Raw genomic sequence first — 27578 nt, 5'->3', positions numbered from 1 at the left:
CTCGAAAATTGGCAAGAAAAGCGCCATAAAAAAAAGCTATACATATTTGGTATCTGTGAATTTGCATTGACATGGGGAATCATACTGCCAGGTCAGTTTCACAATATAGTGAACACAGTAAATAAAAAATCCAAAAAATAATTGTGGAATTTTACCACTCTTGAGATTTTTTTTCCTGTTTTGCACTAAATTATACAGTAAAATAAATGATTTATTTCAAAATTACAACTTTTGCCCAAAAAGAAAAAACAAGGCTTCATATGGCTATGTTGATGAAAAATTAAAAAGTTATGGCTCTTATAACGAGGGGAGGAGATGACAAAAAATGGAAAATCACTGGGTGGTGAAGGGATTAATGGTGCAGCAGCGGTATACAATTGCTGCAATAAGAATTAAACACTGTCTATATGTCTACCGCCCCCATGTCAGCGGCCGAGCCGCTCGGATCCGGAACCGCGATGGTTCGAGGGGTCTCCGGACCCGGGGGTTCGTGTGGACATTCGAGTTTGAAAAGGGGAGTATGTAAAGTGGAGTTAGAAGTTCGTGACGCCACCCACGGTGCGTGGTAATGTGGAGTATCACCGCTGCTGTTGGGGAGCCCGGTGGTGGTGGTATGGCAGCAAGATGTTTAACCCCTCTATGGGTAGGGGGTTGCGCCCTGGGGCCCGGTGGTGGTAGTGAAGGGGTGCCGTTGGGAAGAGGAAAGGTGTTTCTGTGTACTCACTCAGTCCAAGAATACTGACACCGACAGCTTGTAAACCAGAATTCTGAGCACCACTGCAGCTGGAAGGGAGCACGCGTGGATCCGTGCCCTTGGTGTTGCTGGTTAGCCTGTGGTCTTTTCCATGGCACCTTCTCACTTGTTGGACCCTAAAGTCTGGAACTAATTGGGTCCCGCTCACCTGTATGGCTAACGGAGTGAGCTTGCTCTCAGGGTTCATGCTTGGGATTTGGTGGACTGTACTTTGGTAATAGAACAAAGCTGTACTTTGGTAAAAGTCCTATCCCATCAGTGAGCTAGTACCCCGATTTTGGAGCGGGTGAGGGATGAATCTTGAAGACTTCACCCAGTCGGGTAAATTACCAGGACGCTTGTAACTACTTCCCGGCCTAGGGTCCGCGTACCCCGTCGTGCCCTGGCCCCTGCCCGGAGATGGCTCAAGGCCGCCGGATGCCCTCCTCGGCAATCCGTGCCCCTTGACACAATCCCCTGCGACCGGGGTTCCAGCTCCTACCAGGCCCAGACCAACGTTTGCCACCTAGTAGCTTCAAGGAGCCCTGCTCCTGACCTCCTCTCTCCTTCACCTCCAACACAACACTCCTCTTTTCACTTTGTCACTGTCCCCTACCAAACCCCCAAGTTGGCTGCCCTATTCCCTTCAGGCACCCAATGGTGTGTCTGGTGGGTATGGTGTAAAGTGTTCCTAGGGTTTTGACTGGCTCTGCTCTTAGCGACACCAAAGGACTAGGATCTGTAACCAAGGAGGATTGGATACCGTGAAGAAGGGCAGATTGCACAATACCCTGTGATGATCTGATAGGCCAGGGCGTCACATATGCCTGCTCTAATCTAAGCTCTCCCTCCTACATTAACTCTCCATGAACTGCTTCCAAAGGTTCCAGGGGACAATGTGCAGAGTGTTATGTTACTGGGTCTTATATAGACCCGATGACACAATGCGGCCGGACAGTTACAGTAATGCCAGTATTCAACATGGCTATGGTATTACCATGTATGACAGGCAATTCCCGCATGTTGATTGACTGTATAAGAGCCACAAAACATGTGGGGCAGGAACTTGAGCATGGCGCTCGGGTACCCATGATATTTCATTGAGTAACAAACATACCCGAACACCCCATTACTTGATTGATTATCGAGCAGTCGTGAGAAAGCTCACTGATCACTAGTTCTTACCAATGGTATATGGAGCAAAATCATGATATTTCTTTGTTTTTTGTGTACGATAAGAATATTCCCTACAGGCAGCTATAAGGCTTTGTGCCGCCCCCACGGCAGCAGCTGGGGCTGCTCGTATCTGAATCCGCGGTGGCTCAAAGGATCTCCGCATTCGGGGGTTGAGGTTGCTCGGCCACTGGGAATAAAAGATGGGGAGTATTTACAAGGGAGGATGTGGAAAGTTTGTGACGTCACCCGTGGTGTGTGGTAAGGTGGAGTACCACCACTGCAGTTGGGAGTACCCGGTGGCGATGGTGTGGGCAGCCAGGTGTTTAACCCCTCAACGGGTAGGGGGGATGCCCCGTGACTCGATGAGGCGATGAGGGCTGTGGGGAGGTGCTGTTGGGGACGGTAAGGGTCACCTATGTTCTCACTCAGTCCAATAACGCTGAAACCGACAACCGTGGTAAACCAAAGTTCTTTGACACTGCTGCCACTTGGAGGGAGCATGCCTGGATCCCGTGCCCGTTGGTGTTGCCTTTTAGTCTGTGACATTTTCCTTGGCACGTTTTCTTCTAACTGATCCCTTTAGCATAACATTAGTTGGGTCCCGCTCACCTGTGTGACTAACTGGGTCAGCTTGCTCTCAGGGTTGAAGCTTGGGATTTTCTGGACTATGTAATGGGAAAGTCCTATCTCCCTCGTTGCGCTACTACCCCGATTTTGGAGAGGGTAAAGAACGGATCTTGAAGGCTCAGTCCCCGTCGGGTAAATTACCAGGATGCCTGAAGCTACTTCGTGGCCTAGGGTCCATGTACCCCGTCGTGCCCTGACCCCTGCCCGGTGATGGCACAAGGCCGCTGGCTTCACCTCCAACGCAACACTCCTTTTTCACGAAAAATATGAAAAAACTTGAAAAATATATAGGTATACTGTATTTAGCAGGTATAACACTTTGTTAGGTTGTTATCTGTAAAATACAGTGATACAATTTTCACAGTTATAAGTAGTGGTACAGTACTTGTGAAGGACATTAAAGTTGTACAGCAAGGTTTCCTGCGCACTCCATTTTCTTAGTATAATAGTCACATGGGTCAATGTGTGTTACTGTGACGTTCGGTTTCTCTCAGTGTGAGAAACAAAATTATAATCTTCTATTTATGATACCTTTTAATGGCTAACTAAAATAAAATAAATGATGTTACAGAGCAAGCTTTCAAGACTCCTCAAGTCTCTTCATCAGGCATGATATAACAAAGTATCTGAGGAAACACAAATACTGTAAATACACAAAGAGCAAATCAAAAAAGACACAATGATCGGCTCACCAAGAGTCTGTTGAATGTCTAAACAACCACTATGTTGATCCAGACAAATTGCAGGTGCACGGAGATGCATGGCTATCTTCCACGGGAAGTAGACAAAGAAAAGTGTTTGTCCAGCACCAATATGGATAAAACTCTCAAATCTATTGAATTTTTTTTTTTTAAAACATCATGAAACACAGGACAACTGATGTGTTTCGGATGTCAATCCTTAAGGGTGCTTTACACGCTGCGACATCGCTAGCGATCTCGTTAGTGATGTGACATGCCAGATCGCAGATAAGATTTGCCGAGATTGCACATAGGTCATTTTTTTTTGTAGCGCCGGTCACATGTGTGATCTCGGCAATTGGTATGTGCGATCTGGCGTGTTATATCGCTAACGAGATTGCTAGCGATGTCACAGCGTGTATAGCACCCTTTAGTCGTAGGTAGTGCATTAACATACATTTCAAATATTTTATTTACTCTACAGCGGATATGACCTAAGCCCGTTTTCATTACTGGCCACATCGATATTATGTTGGGAAACAAGGTTTCTCTCAAATACAAATACCTTGTGTTGCCAATAATGCCTGTGAGCGGCGCTATTGCAGTCCGCCCACCCCCTTCGTATCACCCCAGGGCTCTGTGACCTCTGATGTTCAGTAATGTCACGTAAATTGAGGCAGGCCACAGTCTTCTTGAGTGACTGGGCTGTTTGCGGTGTTTCACCACCATCGTGAATGGCCGGTATGTATCACAATGATGGTTATCCTCTGGAATGTAAACTGGAATGTCTATTTTGGTACCTGTGGTGCCATGAGTTTTGGTAAGGCATTCAAAAGGGCCAGGTGTACGGTTAACTGAAGAAATTGGTGGGTCCAGCTATCCACACACCTCTACCTACCGGTGGGCGTGTCTCAGTTGTGATAATGAAACTGTTTGTTTGTCACATGTTCAGTCTGTCAGAAGGAGCCTCTGAAAAAAGTGCTGCAGACTGACAAGAGTCAGTGTGTGATGGCAGCCAAACCTACTGAAGGTAATCCCAGTGAACAGGGGATGTGTTTATTGACAGGGGTCAGTGAGTGGAGCCTGAGGTTGCTCGACTGAGATACCGCTGGGGAGAAGTGCTGTACATCCGACCGTGTGCAGGTGTACCCGTGATGTAACGGACTTGAAATCCGTATCTGAATACTGACCAGACTCAGTAGAATCTATGTGGGAGATACCACAGTTAAATGTACTGTGTTACCATGTTGCTTTCAAGCTGAAGGAAGGCTGATGTTACATTCCATTGGAGAGGTTTATGATGTGTTAAACCGACTAGACTTTGAAATGAATTGTGTTACTGTGCTACGTCGCTAAAGCAAGCAAAGTGAGTGACCCCCATCACATATAGTGAATCAATTTTCACAGCTTCTATGTGGAGCCTGAAAATAAACACATCTCAAAAGAAAAAACTCCATTGCAATTTTAAGTATGGAATCCAAGCTTTGCTGTACTATTAAAAATGATTACAAACGCTGTACGAAGTCTGCACCAAATACACCTCAAATAACGGGGAAACCACATGAAAGAAATGGAACAAACATGCAATAGAGAAGATTTTATTGCATTGTCTGCTGCAGACTCCTGCAGAAAAAAAGCAGTAGAAAAAATCCAGCATTTACATTACCAGTGAACATGGCCCACTGTAAATAATCTGACCTGTGTTGTACGGGTTGTTATGATTACAGAGACACCCAATATGTCCATGCTATTTGATGATTTGTCATGTTTAATATTTTCATAAAATGTGCATTAAAAATTAAATTATAATTGTTTTCCATTATTTTTTTTAGCAGTTTTATAGGAAGAAAAAAATCTTACTTTTATTTTCTCTGTAGCATACATTTTATTTTCTCTGTAGAACACAGGTTCATTGAAATACACTGCTAAGTACAGATGTATCTCTATGTACCAGTATAATCTGCCTGTCTGCTCAGAGCCTGCACTGTAGATTCAAGTATAGAAAATCCTCCCAATCTTGTCAGTAGAGATGAGTGAATCGGTCGCGGTTCGGCTCGAGCTTGGTTCGTCGAACGGAGGTCTAGTTCGATTCGGCAAACCGGTTCGGTGAACCACTCGAACCCATGGAAAACAATGGCAGGCAATCACAAACACATAAAAACACCTAGAAAACACCCTCAAAGGTGTCCAAAAGGTGACAAACAACTCACAACACAACACAAACACATGGGAAAGTGACAAGGACATATACTCATGCAAAAACAAAAGAGCTGGACAAGGAAAAAGAGGAGACACAGATATAGGCATGGCATGCCCTTCTAAAATGATGTAAAACACCGCAAGGTACCTCAAAGCGGAGTCTCCCTTTTTTCAAAAAATTGGGCCACACAGACACCCCTTCAGTGGCAGCACTTGTGCCCCAGTTGTAGACTTCATAGGTAGATTTGCATCAAGCACATTCAAAAATACGCCATACTTAACTGTCCCCAGGATGACACCAGGGTAGGTTGCAAAGTTTTTCCTGATCCCAGATCTGTTCATCTTGGATCATTTTTAGAAACACTGTAAGCAAGGGTTACTCCAAGCGGAGTCTCCCTTTTTTCCAAAAATTGGGCCACACAGACACCCCTTCAGTGGCAGCACTTGTGCCCCAGTTGTACACTTCACAGGTAGATTTGCATCAAGCACATTCCAAATCCACAAGCATTTACTCTCCCAAGGATGACACACGGGTAGTAAATTCCTTGTGGATCCATGACTTGTTCATTTTGATGAACGTTAGTCTATCCACATTGTCACTGGACAGACGCGTGTGCTTATCTGTCAGCACACACCCAGCAGCACTGAAGACACGTTCAGAGACAACGCCGGCAGCTGGACACGACAAGATCTCCAAGGCGTAAGTGGAAAGCTCTGGCCATTTTTCAAGATTTGAAGCCCAAAATGAGCAAGGTTCCATTTGCAAAGTCATGGCATCGATGTTCCTGTATCATCCTCTCCAGCCGTTGACTATGTGTCAGACTTGTTGTCTCCGGTGGCCTTGCACAGGATGGTCTAAAAAAATTCTGAAAAGATTCAATAAAATTGCTGTTACCAGCACCAGATACGGTGCTGCTGGTACGGGTAGACTGTTGAAGATGACGAGACCTTCCCATGTTTGTCAAGTTACAACTGGGAGATTCACTCCCTGCACCACGGTTGTTTGGTGGAAAAGCCGAGCTAAGATCGAGTAACAGCTTTTGCTGATGCTCCTGCATACGTGCGTCCCTTTCTATGATTGGAATTATGTCACAAAATTTGGACTTGTATCGGGGATCTAATAGTGTGGCAAGCCAGTAGTCATCATCACTTCTAATTTTGACAATACGAGGGTCATGTTGGAGGTAGTGCAGCAAGAAGGTGCTCATGTGTCTTGCGCAGCCATGCGGACCAAGTCCACGCTGTGTTTGTGGCATAGAGGTGCTAACCGTTCTTTCTTCCTCTGACATCTCCCCCCAATCTCTGTCAACTGAAATTTGACCAAGGTCTCCCTCATCTGCTGAGTCTTCCATGTCCATGGACAGTTCGTTCTCCATTTCTTCATGTTCTCCTGCACCTTCCTCAACATTTCGCCTGCTACCATGCGCCCTTGTTGATCCCTGTCCCCCATGGTCCCATGCCTGCCGCCTTGGTGATGATGAACGTCTGGACTTTGGTGATGTTGTTGTCCCTTGCGCATATGAATCCTCCTGTAGTACCTCCCCTTCCTGTAGTCCCACCCCATGACTCCGAATAGTGTTACGAGGGTGACCCGGGGAAGCGTGCCAAGATGGGAAATGGACAGCTTCCGCCGGTCAAGGTCCACTGTGCGGTGTAAGGGACCGCTGCTATGGTCAGGAAAGAGTGAGCGGGTTGCTGCTAGTGATCGTCTGGAACGTCACAGACGATCTATGTACACCGGTCCGCCCTAACCCGTGAGGGTTGTATGGCTCGGGGCTTCTCGTATGGTGTACCTGTTGCACGGGGACGCACAGAGGTGCCTACACACGTGTGCCAGCGGGAGTCACAGGAATATGGCACGGGGGTAGCACAGAGGTGCCCACGCACGTGTGCTTCCGAAACCAAGTGAGTCCGACAGAGACTCGAGGAGCTCACCTGGGACAGGAAAACAGCCTGCTAAACGGGATACTGCCGGAGCAGCAAAGCAGGGGCAAGACCTGCAAACTAGGTGCTGCCTGAGCAGCAAGGGCAAAGCCCACAAAAGACAATAATGCCTAAGCAGTGGCATGGCAGCACGCTGCCAGACATCCAAACATAAAAGGACGGTCGCGCGCCACCATGATGGCAGGGGGAGCTTTTAAGGAGGTGTAGCTCCACCCAAGGGCGGGCGCGAGACGGGCGTGACCCAATCAGGATTCGTGATGTCCTGGCCCAGCCAGTCAGGATTCAGCACATCACCAGCCTCGTCATCGGGCCGTGTGATATCAGTGAGCGAATCAGAAGACGTCACGTGGAGCACATGCTCATCTTCCTGCCTCTGGGTCATAAAGGCGGGATCCCCGGTTTCACAATGTGCAGAGACATGGGAAGTCTTGCTGCTTCCCTGAGGATCTATTCTTTGCACACTGCGCAACCTCCCAGAGCCTCCGTGATGCTGAGCAGGAGAGCTCGTGGCAGGCAAGGGATGGGAGACCGCTCCATTCCTTGCAAGGGGAGAACCACTAGGTGTCACCCTTCTGCTGTGTCTCTGAGAAGGCAACTCCTGCAGTCTCCCAGACCTTTGGTGCTGCTGAGCAGGAGGGCTTGTGGCAGACAAGGAATGGGGGACCACCTCATTCCTTGCAATAAGAGAGCCCCGACGTGTAATAGAATAGTGTTTAGCATGTGCTCCAGCATGTAAATCACTGGAATTGTCATGCTGATAATGGCATTGTCAGCGCTAAACATATTCGTCGCCATGTTCAAACTGTGCAGAAGGGTGCATAGGTCCTTGATCTGAGACCACTCCATCAGGGTGATCTCCCCCACCTCTGCATCTCGTTGGCCCAGGCTATACGTCATGACGTATTGCACCAGTGCTCGGCGGTGCTGCCACAGTTGCTGTAACATGTGGAGAGTCAAATTCCAGCGTGTCGGCACATTGCATTTCAGGCGATGAACCGGCAGGCCGAAAGACTTCTGGAGCGATGCAAGTCGCTCAGCTGCGGCGGTTGAACGGTGGAAGTGAGCAGACAGTTTTCGTGCCCTGTTCCGGAGGCCATCTAGGCCAGGATAGGGTGTTAAAAAATGCTAGACAACAAGGTTCCACACATGAGCCATACAAGGCACGTGTGTCACCTTGCCCATGCGAAGGGCCACACCCAGGTTTGCAGCATTGTCGCACACGGCCTTACCAGGCTGCAGGTTGAGTGGAGACAACCATTTACCAAACTCAGTCTCCAGAGCTGCCCACAACTCAGACGCTGTGTGACTCTTATTTCCAAGACATTTCAAGCTAAAGACCACCTGATGCCGTTACGCTCTGCTACCAGCATAGTAATGAGGGGTGCGTGATTCCTTGTGTGCAGTTACAACGCTGGTGGCCTGACCAGGCAGGCTTTGGGCGGAGGTGGAGGACCCAGACGAGGTTGAGGAGGCAGAAGCAGTGGAGGAACTTGGACAGACAGAGGATTGACACCCAAGTCGTGGGGACAGCAAGACTTGTGCAGCAGACCCTTCACCATCTATCACCATAGTTACCCAGTGCCCAGTCAGCGACATGTAACATCCCTGTCCATGCTTAAGGGTCCAAGTATCTGTGGTGAAATGCACCCGTTCACACACAGAGTTTCTCAAGGAAGCGGTGATGTTGTGTGCGACATGCTGGTGTAGCGCAGGCACACCTTTCTTAGAGAAGTAGTGGCGACTGGGCATCTGGTACTGGGGCACAGCGACAGACATAGGGTCTCTAAAATCCTGTGTGTCCAGCAGGTGGAAAGGCAGCATTTCGGTAGCCAAGAGCTTACAGAGGGATAAAGTCAACATCTTAGCTTTGTCATGGGTCACAGGAAATGGCCTTTTATTTGTCCACATCTGAGGGACAGAGATCTGGCTGCTGTCTGTAGACGGTGGTGAGTAGGGTGTCCCTGGAAAAATGCAGGTTTGTGAGGAAAGTGCAGGCGTAGACATGATGTTGCTTTCATCCAACGTTGGTGCTATCGATGTCTGAGAGAGCTGTACACACGCACTTGTTTCTCCTTCCAAACCAACTGACGACCTACCACGCAAACTGCCTGTTGCGGTTACAGTGGGGGAAGTTGTGCGTGGAAAACCAGGTGTGACAGCTGTCCCCACAGTCCTAGAAGATGAAGAGCGCGCGGATGCACTGGAAGGGGCAGGCGGTGGATGGTCCGCTCCACTAGGCCGCATTGCAGCACAGTGAGCTTCCCACTGGGAAATATGATATTTAGTCATGTGACGATTCATGGAAGAAGTTGTCAAACTGCTGAGGTTTTTGCCTCTACTAACAGATTTCTAACAAATTTTACAGATCACATGATTTGGGTGATCCTTTGCAAGGGCAAAAAAGGACCAGGCTAGGCAAGGCTTAGAGGACATGCGACCTGCTGAGCCACCCCGACTAGTGCTCAGAGGCAGAGTGGTGGCTGAGGATGCAGTTGTAGACGTGCTACCAGTACTCCTCCTCTATCCAGGAAGGCGCAAGGTAACTTCATCGTCAGTTGCATCCTCCTCCACCGCCTCTGTTGACCTCCTTGAGTGCCCGACTGTGGGTTGACAATAGGTGGGATCTACAACTTCCTCATCAAGCGTTGTGTTTGCACTCCCCTCAGCCTCAGACCGAGCCTCTTCCTGCCCTGACTGAATATTTAAGTTGTCATCCCAATCTGGTATCTGCATCTCATCGTCATCAGTATGTTCCTCATTGTCTATAACAACAGGTGTTACAGTTTGTGAATAAGGGTCAATATTATGCTCAGAAACTTGGTCATCACAGCCTGAATCTGAGTCACAAAGGTTCTGGGCATCACTGCAGACCATTTCCTGGTCTGTACTCACTGTAGCTTGGGAGCAGACCTCTGATTCCTTGGCTATACTGTGACTGAACAGATCTGCAGAATCAGCCATCTCTGTTCCACCATAGTGTGCAGGGCGGATGGAGACTTGAGAGCTGGGAGAAAGCAAGTGCGATTGGGATGACAACTCAGAGGACTGGGTTTCTTTGGATGCGGTAGTTGAGGTGGAGGAGAGGGCACTTGTTGGAGCACTTGAGATCCATTCAAGCATGTTCTTTTTTTGGGCATCATCTACTTTTGTTCCAGTTGTTCGTGTCCGTAAAAAAGGGAGCACATCGGATTGTCCACGGAAAGTAGTAGACATCTTACTTTTGCTGGAAGATGGCCTATCTTCAGCAGATGTTAATGGAGCTTTGCCACCTTCCCCATGGACACAAACTTTTTTTCCTTTTCCAACACGCCTGTTCCCCTTTCCACCAGCATCTGTCATTTTGCCACTCATTTTGATTGCGACAAGATTGTCCACTTAAAATGTGGTAGTAAAAATTGAGAGGTGGTGTAGATTGCAGAGGTGGTCTAGCTTTATTGACAGCAGAAGAAACAACAATGACTATCCCTGACAATGTAACTATGGCCCTTAAACTGGCAGCACAGTTTGCAATTATAATAGCTTAGTAAAAATGAGTTTGAGTGTGCAATGCAGAGTTGCTGCAACTATCTTTGCACTAGTGGGACACTAATGAAGTCCAACAGCCACTTTTAGGATGCCACTAAGTTTCCTCAGTGTTTGCTATTATAATGGCTTTGTAACAATGAGCTGGAGGGTGCAATGCAAAGGTGCTGGAAATAGATTTGCACCAGTGGGACACTAATGAAGTCCAACAGCCACTTTTTGGATGCCACTAAGTTTCCTCAGTGTTTGCTATTATAATAGCTTAGTAAAAATGAGCTTGAGGGTGCAATGCAGAGGTGCTGGAAATTGCTTGGCACCAGTGGGACACTAATGAAGTCCAACAGCCACTTTTTGGATGGCACTAAGTTTCCTCAGTGTTTGCTATTATAATGGCTTAGTAAAAATGAGCTTGAGGGTGCAATGCAGAGGTGCTGGAAATTGTTTGGCACCAGTGGGACACTGATGAAGTCCAACAGCCACTTTTAGGATGCCACTAAGTTTCCTCAGTGTTTGCTATTATAATAGCTTAGTAAAAATGAGCTTGAGGGTGCAATGCAGAGGTGCTGGAAATTGCTTGGCACCAGTGGGACACTAATGAAGTCCAACAGCCACTTTTTGGATGGCACTAAGTTTCCTCAGTGTTTGCTATTATAATGGCTTAGTAAAAATGAGCTTGAGGGTGCAATGCAGAGGTGCTGGAAATTGCTTGGCACCAGTGGGACACTGATGAAGTCCAACAGCCACTTTTAGGATGCCACTAAGTTTCCTCAGTGTTTGCTATTATAATAGCTTAGTAAAAATGAGCTTGAGGGTGCAATGCAGAGGTGCTGGAAATTGCTTGGCACCAGTGGGACACTAATGAAGTCCAACTGCCACTTTTTGGATGGCACTAAGTTTCCTCAGTGTTTGCTATTATAATAGCTTAGTAAAAATGAGCTTGAGGGTGTAATGCAGTGGTGCTGGAAATTGCTTGTCACCAGTGGGACACTAATGAAGTCCAACAGCCACTTTTTGGATGGCACTAACTGGCAGCACTCTTTTAAATTAAAATGGCTTTGCAAAAATGTGCAGGAGGGGAGAATGCAGAGGTGGTGGGACTTGCTTGACACAAGTGCCACAGGAGATTAGGAAAGAAAGGAATGGGCCCAGCACCAATTCAATAAAATCTAAAAAAACTCACTGTACAAAAATATGTATGGCAGGTGAACCTTTACGCGTTTCGGACAAAAAAATTATCTAAAATCAGAAGAGTCCTTAATCATAAGTTACCTGCTAGAGGGCCTGGAAGGGTCACAATAATGGAGGACAGCAGCCACTCTTTGGATGGCACTAACTGGCAGCACTCTGCAATTAAAATGGCTTTGCTAAAAAGGGCAGGAGGGTACAGTGGCCGGGTTATGGGTCAGTGTAGAGGAAAGGAAGCCTCACTTTCTATCCCTCCTAATGGTGAAATGCAGCAAGGAAGTCCCTGAGCTTAGCTACACAGACGCTGTTATCTGTAGCTGTTAAAAACTCTGAGCCAGCTGTAATTAGCCCTTAAAAGGGCTGAAATAAAATTCTGTCCCTAATCTGTAGAACGCTGTGTGTAGAGCGTACACAGCAGGACCGGCGGCAGGAGCTGCGTCAGCGGTGACTGACACCCAGACGCAGAAGGCAGATAATGCCGTCCTGGAACAAAATGACTGTTTTTATAAGGCAAGGACATGTGACATAGACAGCCTATGACACATGCCCTTGCTCCTCTGGCAAAAAGTCCACTTAGCTGTGTGTGTGTCTGGGATTGGCTGACATGCTGGCCCGCCCCACTACACGCGCGCTTAGGGAAGGAAGAAAAAAAAATGGCGATTATCCCAGCAGCAGTGATCTGAATGTGCAGCCCCCGCACACTATACGCTGAAATTTCATAATAGTGTGAGTCACAGAGTGACTTACACTATTACAGTGAAAAGCCAGCTAGTAATTAGCTTGGCTTTTTGTTGATAGAACCGTTCTCGAACGTAACTCGAGCTAACGAACTTTTAGCAAAAGTTCTAGTTCGATCTAGAACACCCCCAAAATCACTCGAACCGCGAACTGGAGAACCACGAACCACGAACCGCGCTCAACTCTACTTGTCAGTGCAGGCTGTGGTTCATTCTGTTGGCTACTGCCATGATAGAGGTTGTGGGTTCGACTCCTGAGGAAACCAGATCTTACAAGAAAAGAACAGAATTGTTTATTTTTTCAATGTAATTGCAGAGCAGAGGTACTGCCTAACTCCACCTCCCTCTCTCCCGAGGAATAGGTATGGCACAATAAAGACGCCAAGAAAACATTGCATTGTAAGTGTGAGTAGAAATTGGGACACACCCCTGAACTGCCGGGACATGGGAGTACACCTCCTGAAATCTGGACAGTCGCTGAATCCAGGACAGTTGGGAGCTATAGGTGGCTCAGTGGTTAGCAGTGCAGACCTGTAGCACTGGGGTCCTGGGTTAAAATTCCACCAAGGAGTTGGTATGTTCTCCCTGTGTTTGTGTGGGTTTCCTTCAGGTTCTCTGGCTTCCTCCCACTCTCTAAAGACATACTGATAGGGACTTAAGATTGTGAGCGCCAATGGGGACAGTATTGCTGATTTATGTAAAGTGCTGTGGATTTAATGGTGGTGTATAAGTGAATAATTATTATATTAGCTATGAAATACTGTTTTGTGAACATGGCTTAATTAGTGTGTATGTGCTGATGCTGATCTCAGGGCACATAGCTGTAACGAAGTGTTTTTCTAAATTTGTAAATTATTTTTCAACAGTTTTCTCTAAAAACACCTTATCATTTTCTCATATTGCCTTGTCTAAGTTTGCAGGGATCCTGCTCATTCCTGCTGAACTTTCCGCATATTAAAGCATCCACTTCTGTATAAAAATGGCAGATCATCTATTCTACTGTCTCTCCTTATCCGTACTGCTAATTTGTCCTCTAAATTTATAACTTTTCCTGCTCCCTTGGCTGATAATATAAATAATATATTGCCATTCATTCCCCCTCCGAGCATTATAATGCTTTTTTATGTGTTAACACCTTGCTAGATATATTTATATGTTACACTAATGTGGATTTAAAAAGGCGAGATAAATCCTCTTTAAATAGGGTTAAAAATCCTAAATCAATAGGCTGTAATATTATTGGTGACAGTTTAGATTGTGTCTTTTCATTGTAAGATTATGGTATGGAATGAGCATTAAAGCATTTAACTCATAGATGCATGTCTGGCTCGGCCAGGGGGAAAAAAACACATTACAAAGTTTAGTTTTGCCTGTTCTCATTATACATTAATGCCGCAGAATTTTTCTCATGTTAATTATGATCATTTAAAAGTCCAAGTAAATGACACTGGAGCATTAACAGGAAGACATGTGCTCTCATGACAATCTGCCTATATTTATTTAATGCTCCCCACATTTATACGACTCATTAACATTTCCAACTCCTGGATTATGTATGAACTTTGCACGCAGAAGCATTCCATGGGACTTTAAATAGAGCACGATGCCCTTCTATTATCATGCATCAATCAGTTTTCTATGGTAATTGTTATGCTAAATTTCCTAAACTGCATTTTAAAATGAAAGTTGTAAACGTCCATCAAAATAGTTCATGCTAATAGCTACTTAATTTCCTGGCAGTACTGATCCTGGTATGCTGTTAACGCATTCTTAGCTTATGTTATTTCCTTTTATTAAAGGGGCCCTCTACTTTTATTTATCCTTAAAAACCCCTAATTAGTATATCAGAAAAATTCAGACAAACTGATTAGAATACTGCCGGCATCTTTGCCCCTTCTATGCTTTGCCACTTTGTCCTTGAGCGACAGTCCTTGAGTGTTGCGCTACTAAAATAGAAACCTGTATTTAATATGCTGTAAATGTTAGGGCATAAGCGCAAGGCTAAATTGCAGATCTGTTTTAGGGTTTTTTTAAATAATATATTCATATGGAGCATGTAAGAAAACAATCATTTATCACAGTTGCTCAGTGGTTAGACCTCCAGTCTTGCAGCGCTGGGGTCTAAAGACAACATTTGCAAGGAGTTTGTGTGAAGATGTAATTTACCCTCTCACTGTATATGCTGTACAGATTCCTATTTCAAGCTGGGTTCATTGTCTTATTTGAACTACTTCTGTGTACATTTCTATTGTTGTAGGTAATCACCCCCTAAAATGCAAGGTTATATCCTCTTGAGGCACTTCCATCCCTGGGAGTAGGGGGAGGTGGGCCTAGAGTCCAACTAGTGTAAACTCTGCTTACCTGGGAGATTCAGGCAGAGTGAGCTGAAACTTGAAGGGAGCAGGAGCTCCAGCCTGTGTGGCTGTGGACACGGACGGAGCTAGGCCTGTGTGGCGGCCCGTGGGATTGTGTGGAACTCTCTGGACTACTGTAAGGACGATTGCTTTGTAATCCGGTCCGAGGATTGTCGGGAAGGGCCCCCGAATCTGTTTTACGTGGACTTATCGTGTGCTGTTCCAGTGTTCTTGTGAATAAACCTGTTGGATCGTTCCTCGGCCTGTTGTCTCTCCTTGCTCTGCTGTACACCCCGTCACAAACTGGTGGCAGCGGCGGGATCAGAGCAGAAGAAATGGAGGACAACAGCCAATCGACGTCTGAAACCAGAACCTCAGGATACAGGAACTGGACTGTGGCGAGTCTACAAACAAAGGCCCGTGAATTAGGTGTCGGCTACAAAGGACTCTCTAAAGAGCAACTAATTGAGGCATTGGAACACGCTTGCCTGCAAGATGGCACCGAGGAACAATTTCCACAGCAAGGGGAGCAAAGACGGGAGCCGGAGGTGAATACCCAAAAAAGTCAATGGGTTGTGTGGTACAAGGAAAAGATGGCACTGCTTGGAGATGAGGCCACCATAGAAGATAAGAGGGAGGCCATGCGTGGAGCTGAAGAGAAGGAGCGCAGGATGGAGGAGATGGCATTGCTGGATAAGCAGCTCGCTGTGGAAGCCGCGAGAGGTTCCAGACAGACTGTAACCCCAGCACCCATCATGAGGGAACTTCCCAGAGTGTCCCGCAAAGACTTCAAGCAGTTTAATGAGGCTGCTGGTGACATTGAGGGCTTCTTCCAGGACTTTGAGCATCAGTGTCGATTAATGGAAGTCCCAGAAAGAGAGCGAGTCAGACACCTGGTGGGCCTCTTGGAGGGTGGAGCTGCCGACGCCTATAGAGCTATGGACCCTCAGTGGAATTGTGAGTATGGGGAGATAAAACAGACCATTCTGGAACATTATGCCGTGACCCCAGATACTTATAGGACTAAGTTCCGTACATTAGCCTGTGATGGAGAAGTGTCTTTCAAGATGTTTGCCCACAGACTGAAACAAGTGTGCCATCGCTGGCTGGAGGGAGAGGGAGCCTTAACTTGGCAGACCTTCCTCCAGGTCATCCTAAAAGAGCAATTCTTTGCCCAGTGCCCCGCTGAGATCCGGGAATGGGTGCGTGAGAGAAAACCAGCGACAGTGGAGGAAGCTGCTGCTCTAGCTGATGAGGTGCTCACTATCAAGCCTCAGTGGAGGGTTTTGTTGGAGGATGGAGAGACGCCTAACAGCTCCACAACACCGGATGCCCCCAGTTATTCTGCCCCCATTGTTCCCCGTTCCTCTAAGCCACCACATGTTGATACCCGTGTTAATGTGCCTTCAGTTGCTTCTACTGCACTTTCTGGAATACGCCGGGGAGAGGAAGTAACAGAGCGCAGGTGTTATGTTTGTAGGCATCCCGGGCATTTGCAGGCCTCATGCCCAGCCAGCCCATGGAGGAATCATCCTCAAACCCCTACAGCACCTTCAGGTGGGAGTCGGCCTCCAAGTTCCCCTACCCCTTACCCAAGAGGACGCCTTGGATGGAGGGAGACCCAGCTCAGATGCTATCAATGTGGACAGCCAGGGCATCGGCAAGTCTCCTGCCCAGCTGTTCAAATGAGGACTGATCCTGCGCCCAATCGGATTGTTAATTATTTACAGCCCAGCGCCATGGAGGAAGATGTGGCACCGCTATGTGAGGACTGGCCTAGTGACTCAGCCCCCCATGTTGCACCACCAGGAGTTTACGGGGTGCGACCTGCAGTTATGACGACTTCTGCTCATCGAGGTAAGCACTTGCAGGAGGTTGTGCTGGATGGACAGAGACTTGTTGGATTTTGTGACTCGGGTGCTTTCCTCACACTGGCTGATCCCCGAGTGGTTCGGCCTGAGGCAATCCATAGAGGACCTGGGATTGTCATTGAACTGGCTGGTGGACAATGGAGGACTATTCCCACAGCCACTGTGGATCTGAGCTTTGGTTTTGGGGTCAGGCGATGTGTGGTTGGGGTGATGGGTGGTCTGCCTGCAGCTGTTCTCCTGGGCAATGATGTGGGAGAGCTACGATGCCAATTCGTGGCTGCATGAAGCCACATGTAAGTAATGCTCTGCCTGTGTGTACTTAACCAGTGACCTGTAGAGGTCCCTAGTACGTACACAAGTTGGGAGGGGGAGGGATTGTGAAGATGTAATTTACCCTCTCACTGTATATGCTGTACAGATTCCTATTTCAAGCTGGGTTCATTGTCTTATTTGAACTACTTCTGTGTACATTTCTATTGTTGTAGGTAATCACCCCCTAAAATGCAAGGTTATATCCTCTTGAGGCACTTCCATCCCTGGGAGTAGGGGGAGGTGGGCCTAGAGTCCAACTAGTGTAAACTCTGCTTACCTGGGAGATTCAGGCAGAGTGAGCTGAAACTTGAAGGGAGCAGGAGCTCCAGCCTGTGTGGCTGTGGACACGGACGGAGCTAGGCCTGTGTGGCGGCCCGTGGGATTGTGTGGAACTCTTTGGACTACTGTAAGGACGATTGCTTTGTAATCCGGTCCGAGGATTGTCGGGAAGGGCCCCCGAATCTGTTTTACGTGGACTTATCGTGTGCTGTTCCAGTGTTCTTGTGAATAAACCTGTTGGATCGTTCCTCGGCCTGTTGTCTCTCCTTGCTCTGCTGTACACCCCGTCACAGTTTGTATGTTCTCCCTGTGTTTGTGTGGTTTCCTCCCACATATACAAATATATTGATAGGGAATTTAGATTGTGAGCCCTAATGGGGATAGTGTTGCCTATGTATGTAAAGTGCTGTGGAATTAATAGCACTATATAAATGAATAATTATTATATGATGATATATTATGCATGTTCCATCAGATACCATATTGCTACTCCATTCCATTTGCCCCATTGTCAACCTACAGCTTGTAGTAGACCCCAATTGAAGACACATATGAGCTGTATAAACCAAATTATATGATAAACTTGTAGGCAAGCTACAGAATTGTTGTTTTATTTTTCATGTCTAGAAAACAATTGCAAAAGTGGATATAGTATTAAAGAATTGTAGATGGATTTCGCATAATATATATAAACCCAATTCTCAGCATTGAAAATTGTAACAACAAGAAGGAAAAATGTTAAAACATCTCAATGTATTCAGTATTAGTGCCATACTCAAAACTATTCTCTCTTTCAGATCTTGACATGCTATCAATGAAGTTTCTAATAGTTGTTTGAGGAATATCCTACCAAATTATCAAGATCCGCTGCTGGCAGCTTCCTTTGCAATTGTCAACAAGTGATATCCCAGATGTGCTCAATGGAAGACATGGCGAGAGACAATGTAGGTTGTGGTAGAGCATTTTTGCCATGCAGGGTTCTCACAGTTACATGAACAATATGCAAACTTGTATTGCCATGTTGAAAAAGCGCTCTTGCAACACTTTGTGGAATTGATCATTGGTTTCTTCATCAAATCAATGTAATGCCAAGTTTTCATTAATGCATATAGAATGATTACTAAAGAAGTAGAGCTGTGAAGAAAAAGGTGAAATATTTTCAGCAAGCCACAAAATTTGAAAACGTTGAACCATCACATTTATTTGGTCCATTAAAATCAGTAGCATAAAAACAAAATAATGAAGAAAAAGGATGTAGAGACACTGGCTTTACGCATTTCAAGAGAACTTGCTCTTAGGCGGGCTTTGCACGTTGCAACATCGGTAACAATGTGTTACCGATGCTGCAGCGATAGTCCCGCCCCCGTCGCACGTTCGATATATAGTGAAAGCTGCCGTAGCGATTATTATCGCTACGGCAGCTTTACACGCACATACCTGCCGTGCGACGTCCCTCTGGCCGGCGACCCGCCTCCTTCCTTAGGGGGTGGGTCGTGCGGCGTCACAGTGACGTCACACGGCAGGCGGCCAATTGAAGTGGAGGGGCGGAGATGAGCAGGATGTAAACATCCCGCCCACCTCCGTCCTTCTCATTGCAGCCGGGAGGCAGGTAGGTGATGTTCCTCGCTCCTGCGGCTTCATACACAGCGATGTGTGCGGCCGCAGGAACGAGGATCTACATCGTACCTGTCGCTCCCCCGGCATTATGGAAATGTCGGAGGCTGCAGCGATGATACGATAACGACGCTTTTGCGCTCGTTCATCGTATCATCTAGGATTTACACACTACGACATCGCAAGTGACGCCGGATGTGCGTCACTTTCGATTTGACCCCACCGACATCGCACCTGCGATGTCGTAGTGTGCAAAGCCGCCCTTAGTCTTGACCCTATAAGGTTACAGTTGCTGTAAATTATCCCACCCAACTCCATTAACACCGTAGTAGGACCAGTGTGATATTCACTTATGTAGGTCTCTTCCTGTAGTACCCATGTGACATTCAGACCAATCTCTGTGTATCATCAAGACAAAACTGGGACAAAGCTGAAGAGCTGAAGCTGATCTCTACTCCAACCTCCTTTGCTCTCTTGATTTGCACCATGATCGTCTTTGAGAGTGGTGGAATTTGGTCAATGGAGCACCTGTAGCTGTACGTCTTGCTCATAGCTCAATGTCATGCAAACGCTTTCTGAGGGTTTGTGTAATGTTTGTCATATAAGTCTTAGTATGCGAAATCCAATTTCAGTTGATACACAGAATGGATAACTTTGTGCCATTCTTCTAATCTGATTCATCTTTCAATAAAGGTGTTCCCCTCCAGTTCGCTATTGTTCGCCTAATCACTGGGATGTGCAAAACTGAATCTCAGCCTAGCCATAATATGATCTACCAGAGTGATAAACCAAGGTCTCTCAATTCAAAGATTTTGTCCTTGTTAGTTTGGGATAAGTGCCAACAACTGGCATGCCAATGAAAAGGAGGCATTACACAATCATCCCACAATGAATAGTCTGATTTTTTGAGATTTCAATGTGACTAAAAATAAATATGCTTTCAGTGTATAGTTTATGCACCTCCCACATTCAACAGATTGGAGCTAAATACTTGAAAATGTGATCATTTGCAGATGGGTTGTCTATCCAAAATTGTTTCAGGGCATTTTAATACAAATTTACTGTGACTAGTAGGCCGAGGCCACATGGGGGACTACTCCAATCCTTGCATAACACTCGGCTCACGCTGGCACTCAGCGGGAGCCGAGTGTCACGGCGACTGAGGTCCGATCTTGTGATCGGACCACATCTGTGGGGGGCGGGCCAGCACTGAGGAGGAGCGGGCCGTCGCTGTGGAGGGGAGGAAGGGATTTATCTCCTTCTCTCCTCTGTTGCTGGCTATTGCCATTCTCGCCCTGCACTCGCAGTACACCGGTGTACTGCAAGTGCAATGCGATTATTCTCTCGTCCCATAGACTTGAATGGGTACGAGAGAAACAAGGATCGCATTGCACGCGCAGCATGCTGCAACTATTTTCTCAGTCCGATTAGGGCTGAGAAAATAATCGCTCATGGGTGCTGGCACATAGACTAATATTGGTCCGAGTGGAGTGCGATGTTTTATCGCTTTCCACTTGCTCCGATTTTCATGCCGTGTGTCTTAGGCCGTAATGTGATTGAAAGGGGAAGACTCATTTTATTTGCTCACCCAGCCTCCTTGTATATTACTACTGATGCAGAGAAGAGAGATGACTTAGGCGGGCTTTACACGTTGCGACATCGCTAGCAATTGCTAGCGATGTCCAGCGCGATAGCACCCGCCCCCGTCGCACATGCAATATGTGGTGATTGCCGCCGTAGCGAACATTATCGCTACAGCAGCTTCACACGCACATACCTACTCGGTGACGTCGCTGTCACTGCCGAACAATCCCTCCTTCAAGGGGGAGATGCGTTCGGCGTCACAGCGACGTCACCGCGACGTCACCTAATCGGCCGGCCAATAGAAGCGGAGGGGCGGAGATGAGCGGGACATAACATCCCGCCCACCTTCTCCCTTCCGCATTGCCGTCGGGATGCAGGTAAGGTGATGTTTGTCGCTCCTGCGGGTTTACACACAGCGATGTGTGGAGCTGCAGGAATGACAAACAACATCGTACTTGCGGTCGAACCGACATTATGGAAATGAACGACGTTACACAGATCAGCGATATTGTATGCTTCTGTGCTCGTTCATCGTCGCACCTAGGATTTACACGTTGCGATGTCGCTACCGGCGCTGGATGTGCGTCACTAATGACGTGACCCCGACGATATATCGGTAGCGATGTTGCAACGTGTAAAGCCCCCCTTAGCTTATGAACTGAAAAAATAAGGCATCCCCATTTAAGCTCATTAGTCAATGAACGACAAAGACTGGGACAGGGAGCTGACTACTCTGTGTAAGAACAAAGCAAGAAGCAGAGAAGACCAAATCGGAAATGGAATATTACAGCTTTTATAATTATATAATTTTAATAAGTTTAACCAATATGCATTTTAAACAAATATTTTAATATTTTATAATATAAATAGCTAAATATTTCTAAAATTGTAAGATGAGTCTCATAGGTGAGGAGCCTCCTAGGTGTAGGCGAGGTGAGATAAGATGCACAGAACTCTCTCTGGTTGCAGTGACATTTGGTTCAGCGACATATTTGACTTCTCTTTGGCTTGTTTTAATGTTCTTTAAACAAATGAAAAGGAACCTGGACAACATTTTACTTAGTGTTTCAACTTCAATCAGATTGGGAAGTCCAGACCTCAAAAATATTCTCGCAAGTGAAGTTTTTGTCTCAAATGGTTGAGAAACTCTGATGCATGTAGACAAGGACCTTCAAACCATTAGTATACACAGACAGAAGAGGACCCCTGTGCAAGAACACTATAAGGGCCCTTTGCAGTTCAAAAGCTTCTCATAATGCACAATTCCACCTGCGTTGGAGGTTGAAATGCCCACCTCCCCCAGTCTTAGCTCTTGGGCCCCTGTGCAGCTGCACAGGTTGCACCAACCGCCCCTGCTTCAAACATATGTTATGGTTTTGTGCTTTCTTCTTTGTAGTCATCTGTAATTTCTCCACAACTAATCTTGTATACTGTATATTAAGAATTCACATCTTAGTCAATGTTTGCATAACATAGTGATTTACAGTACAATATGCCAAGCTAAGTGCTCAGCACAAGAAGTACACTTGAGACACCCATTCATCAACATTCATGAAAGTAATCTTGATATTTATTGAGATAAATTACTTGCGGATGCTTTTTGCTTCCACATAGATTTTTTTTAGTAGAAATGGAAACATTTTCTAGCTATATACTTTTAATGATAAAATATAACACTATAATAACTCTCATATAACACTACAAGACTAATTAAAACTTAGACATTATATTGAAGGCTAGTCACTGAAACCAATAGCAGTATAAAAACATACACAAAAACTATATGTCTCCAGAAAATGAATATTTAATTACAAAATATCATTTCCTCATTTTCAAATCTATCTACCTCCAAAACAAGACAGCACACCAAACTGAAATGCAAACAAAATAGCACTTCAGCTCATTGCACTCGCACCAATGTTATTCAATGAGGCAGTGTTCATGTGCGAGTAGAAGAATAAATCGAAGCATGTTGCGTATGGCCGCATATATCGGATGAGGCTCACCAATGCAAGTCATTGGGTGTGAGACAAAATCGGATGGAACACGGACCATTCATATGCCGTCCCGGTTTTACAAACAGATATCAAAGGGGAAAAAAACTATTATGAAGAGATAGATGATAGCTAGATATCCTGCAGATATACAGTACAGACCAAAGGTTTGGACACACCTTCTCATTCAAAGAGTTTTCTTTATTTTCATGACTCTGAAAATTGTAGATTCACATTGAAGGTATCAAAACTATGAATTAACACATGTGCAATGAAATACTTAACAAAAAAGTGTGAAACAACTGAAAATATATGTCATATTCTAGGTTCTTCAAAGTAGCCATTTTGCTTTGATTACGGCTTTGCACACTTTTGGCATTCTCTTGATGAGCTTCAAGAGGTAGTCACCGGAAATGGTCTTCCAACAGTCTTGAAGGAGTTCCCAGAGATGCTTAGCACTTGTTGGCCCTTTTACCTTCACTCTGTGGTCCAGCTCACCCCAAGTCATCTCGATTGGATTCAGGTCTGGTGACTGTGGAGGCCAGGTCATCTGGCGTAGCACCCCATCACTCTCCTTCTTCAAATAGTCAAATAGCACTTACACAGCCTAGAGGTGTGTTTGGGGTCATTGTCCTGTTGAAAAATAAATGATCGTCCAACTAAACGCAAACTGGATGGAATAGAATGCCGCTGCAAGATGCTGTGGTAGCCATGCTGGTTCAAGTATGCCTTTAATTTTGAGTAAATCTCCAACAGTCTCACCAGCAAAGTACCCCCACACCATCACACCTCCTCCTCCATGCTTCACGGTGGGAACCAGGAATGTAGAATCCATCCGTTCACCTTTTCTGCATCGCACAAAGACACGATGGTTGGATCCAAAGATCTCAAATTTGGACTCATCAGACCAAAGCACAGATTTACACTGGTCTAATGTCCATTCCTTGTGTATTTTAGCCCAAACAAGTCTCTTCTGCTTGTTGCCTTTCCTTAGCAGTGGTTTCCTAGCAGCTATTTTACCATGAAGGCCTGCTGCACAAAGTCTCCTCTTAACAGTTGTTCTAGAGATGTGTCTGCTAGAACTCTGTGTGGCATTGACCTGGTCTCTAATCTGAGTTGCTCTTAACCTGAGATTTCTAAGGCTGGTGACTCGGATAAACTTATCCTCTGCAGCAGAGGTGACTCTTGGTCTCCTTTCCTGGGGCGGTCCTCAGTGAGCCAGTTTCTTTGTAGCGTTTGATGGTTTTTGCCACTGCACTTGGGGACATTTTCAAAGTTTTCCCAATTTTTCTATTTTTTGTATTCCCATATTAATTATATGTTTTTTCCTAACATATTATGTGGCTGGTTTTCCAGCATGTGTTCCATGATGCCCCTTTTCAGCTTGTGTGTATTAATGCCTTTTTTCTATTTCTTTTCCAGATCCCCCACAACTGATCCTCTCTTTTCCAGCACCTCCCCCTAGTGGCACGCTCTCCTCCACGCCCCACAGCAGGTAACGTCACCCATACATAGTTCTCCACACCATACACAGCCCAGCACAGTGCACACACCACACTCCCCATGCCCATTCCATTACTCCCATGCCCGCCCATGCATCATGTGACCGCATTGGTCACTGGCATGCGCGGCGCTTTTGCGTTCCAGCATGCGTTACACAGCGCATCACTGGAAATGACGCGCTACCCATCCATCCTCCACAAGCGCGTCACCGGTTGTGACGCGCTTCCCACCTTGCGTCCCCTCCTCCTTATATTGCCGCTCCATAGTGTCTCCAGCACACGCCGCTGCTGCCACGCACCCAGCCTCTGCTGACCTCCACGGGCCGTTACTGCAGGTAACGCTTCCTCCTCGTTCTCCCAGGCACCACTCCTGCACCTGGATATTGCCCTCACCAGGCTTCTATTTCTCTTCCAGGCGTTCACCCATCCTCTTTAGTGGAACTGTCACTCCTCTACATACGGTATGTAGTAATCCTGTTGTCCCTATGGCTGCTATGTTTTCCATGCTCTTGAGCTGTGCTTTCTCTTACCCTCTCCCTCTCTTTCTCTCTTTCTCTCCCTCTCTTTCTCTCACTCTCTTTCTCTCCCTCTTTTTCCCTCCCTCTCTTTCTCTCCCTCTCTTTCTCTCCCTCTTTTTTCCCCTCCATTCACTCTCTTTCTTTCCTTTTTTTTCTTTCTTTCTTTCTTCTATACATGTCTTGTAACCACTATTACGACTATTATTTCCCTTTGCCTTGCATTTGTCTCCTATACCCCAGGTTATTGACCCTGGCTTGTACCTCTACCTGACAATCCATTTGTCACACTTCCCCGTGGTACTCATTGTTCGAATCATGCCTGTACTAATTGATATTTCTCTCATGTTATTAGAGCACACTCTGCAACTGTGAAAGAACCTTACCTCTTTTCATGCATGTCGGTCGTCCTTTGGGACCCGCGCATTCCAACTGTAACTATTGATGTACATTATTTCTCCAAATGTACTATTTTTGTATATTTTTGTATTTATCCTGTATATATTTTATGTTGCACTTGTACATATATGCACTCATTATTGTTGTCTCCACACCTTTCAGGCAACTACCTTGAGAAAGGCTCTACGCCGAAACGTCGGTGGTGTTGCTCTGGCTAAGGTTCACTTTTGCAGTGTGTCAAATAAATCCACTTGTATCAAAAAAAATCTCTTGCCTTCATTTTGAGTGCTGGGGTTATATACTATTCCAAATTTTTCGGACTGACTGACCTTCATTTCTTAAAATAATGATGTCCACTTGTTTTTCTTTACTTAGAATTTGTATTATGGCAAGAAAAAAGCAGCTAAGGCTACTTTCACACATCCGGATTTTTGCTCTGCGGCACAATACGGCGTTCTGCAGAAAAACCGCAACCGGCTTTTGTAACGCCGGTTGCGGTTTTTTTTTGCATAGACTTACATTAGTGCCGTATTGTGCCGCAGGGGCTTGCGTTCGGTCCGGTTTTTGCCGCATGCGGCAGATTTAGCCGATGCCACGGCCGGATCGAACGTTCCCTGCAACGTTTTTTGCTCCGGCAAAAAACACCGCATCGCGCCGCATCCAGCCGCTGCGGCGCATTTTTCAATGCATACCTATGGCGGCCGGATGCGGCTCGATGCGGAAAAAACCGCATCCGCTCGCCGCATGCGGTTTTTTCCACTGCGCATGCTCAGTAGCATGCCGCAACCGGAAAAAACCGGACGGGCCGCATGTAAAAACTTATGCAACGGATGCGGTGTTTTCACCGCATCCGTTGCATAGTTTTCACAGCCGGATTGAGCCGCAGTGCTCAAACCGGATGTGTGAAAGTAGCCTAACAGTCTATTCGGTAGGACTTTCAGCTGTGTATCCACCAAACTTCTGCACAACAGATTGATGGTTGCATTTATAAGGCAAGAAATCCCACTTATTAAACCTGACAGGGCACACCTGTGAAGTGAAAACCATTTCCGGTGATTACCTCTTGAAATTCATCAAGAGAATGCCAAGAGTGTGCAAAGCAGTAATCAAAACAAAAGGTGGCTACTTTGAAGAACCTAGAATATAAAACATATTTTCAGTTTTTTCACACTTTTTTGTTAAGTATTTCATCCCACGTGTTAATTCATAGTTTTGATGCCTTCAATGTGAATCTACAATTTTCAGATTCGTGAAAATAAAGAAAACTCTTTGACTGAGGTGTGTTCAAATTTTTGGTCTGTACTGTATAATTTCACAGCCCTCTAACATATTATAAACTTGTACACTTTAGTGCCTTTCATGTGGCATTAACGGGGGTTTAGGCTTGCTTAACTGAATAAATAAATAATGTAAAAAGACTATGTGGGGTTACCCCTATTTTTGATAACTAGCAAAGATAAAGGATACAATTGAGAGCTAAAATACTATCAAGCTGGGAAGGTCAATGGTTATTGGGCCCTTCCCAGCTTAAAATTACCAGTCTGTAGCCCTAGAAGTGGCGCATCACATTAGTAGCATCACTTCTAGTGCTTCGCTTCAGCTATTTATCTATCTATCTATCTATCTATCTATCTATCTATCTATCTATCTAGTTTATCCTTCTATATATCTACTGTATATAATAGCTATCTATTTTTTATCTATTATATATCTAATGTTTTTTCTGTTATTAATAGTATCTACAGTATATATGTATGTAAGATTGCATTATTACTGATAACTAACTTAAAATTACATAGAATTATTATAGTATGTATGTAAAAGATGATGTTAAAAACGCATGTCATATGAATGCTAGGTGACAAAAAAATTACACACTCGTATAGAACTCGCATGACATACAGATTAATATACACATGACACTCACCAAGTTTTCTGAATGAGAATCAGAGCAATTATTTGCAAGTGGGAGCGTGGCCTAAAGGCCACTTTACATGCTACGATTTATCTAACGATCTCTTGAACGATGTGACACGCCCAGATCGTAGTTACGATTTGCCGAGATCGCTAATAGGTCGTTTATTAGCGGTCACACGTAACGATCTCACAAGCGACGAAAAATCGTTCAGCGATATATTGTTTGACCAATGCGGTCGTGTGGATGTCATTCATTGTTTGCAGGGTGTCAAATGTACCAATATGTCTGCTGTGTTCCAAACGACGAACAATATTTTCAAACTGAACAACGTGTCAACGATCAACGATTTTCAACCTATTTGCGATCGTTCGGAGTCGCTCATAGGTGCCACACGCAATGACGTCACTAACGATGCCAGATGTGCGTCACGGAA

This window comes from Anomaloglossus baeobatrachus, chromosome 1, assembly GCF_048569485.1.
Source record: "Anomaloglossus baeobatrachus isolate aAnoBae1 chromosome 1, aAnoBae1.hap1, whole genome shotgun sequence".
NCBI classification, from domain to species: domain Eukaryota; kingdom Metazoa; phylum Chordata; class Amphibia; order Anura; family Aromobatidae; genus Anomaloglossus; species Anomaloglossus baeobatrachus.
The sequence above is the reverse complement of the archived record's forward strand: the minus strand, read 5'-3'. Positions refer to the sequence as shown.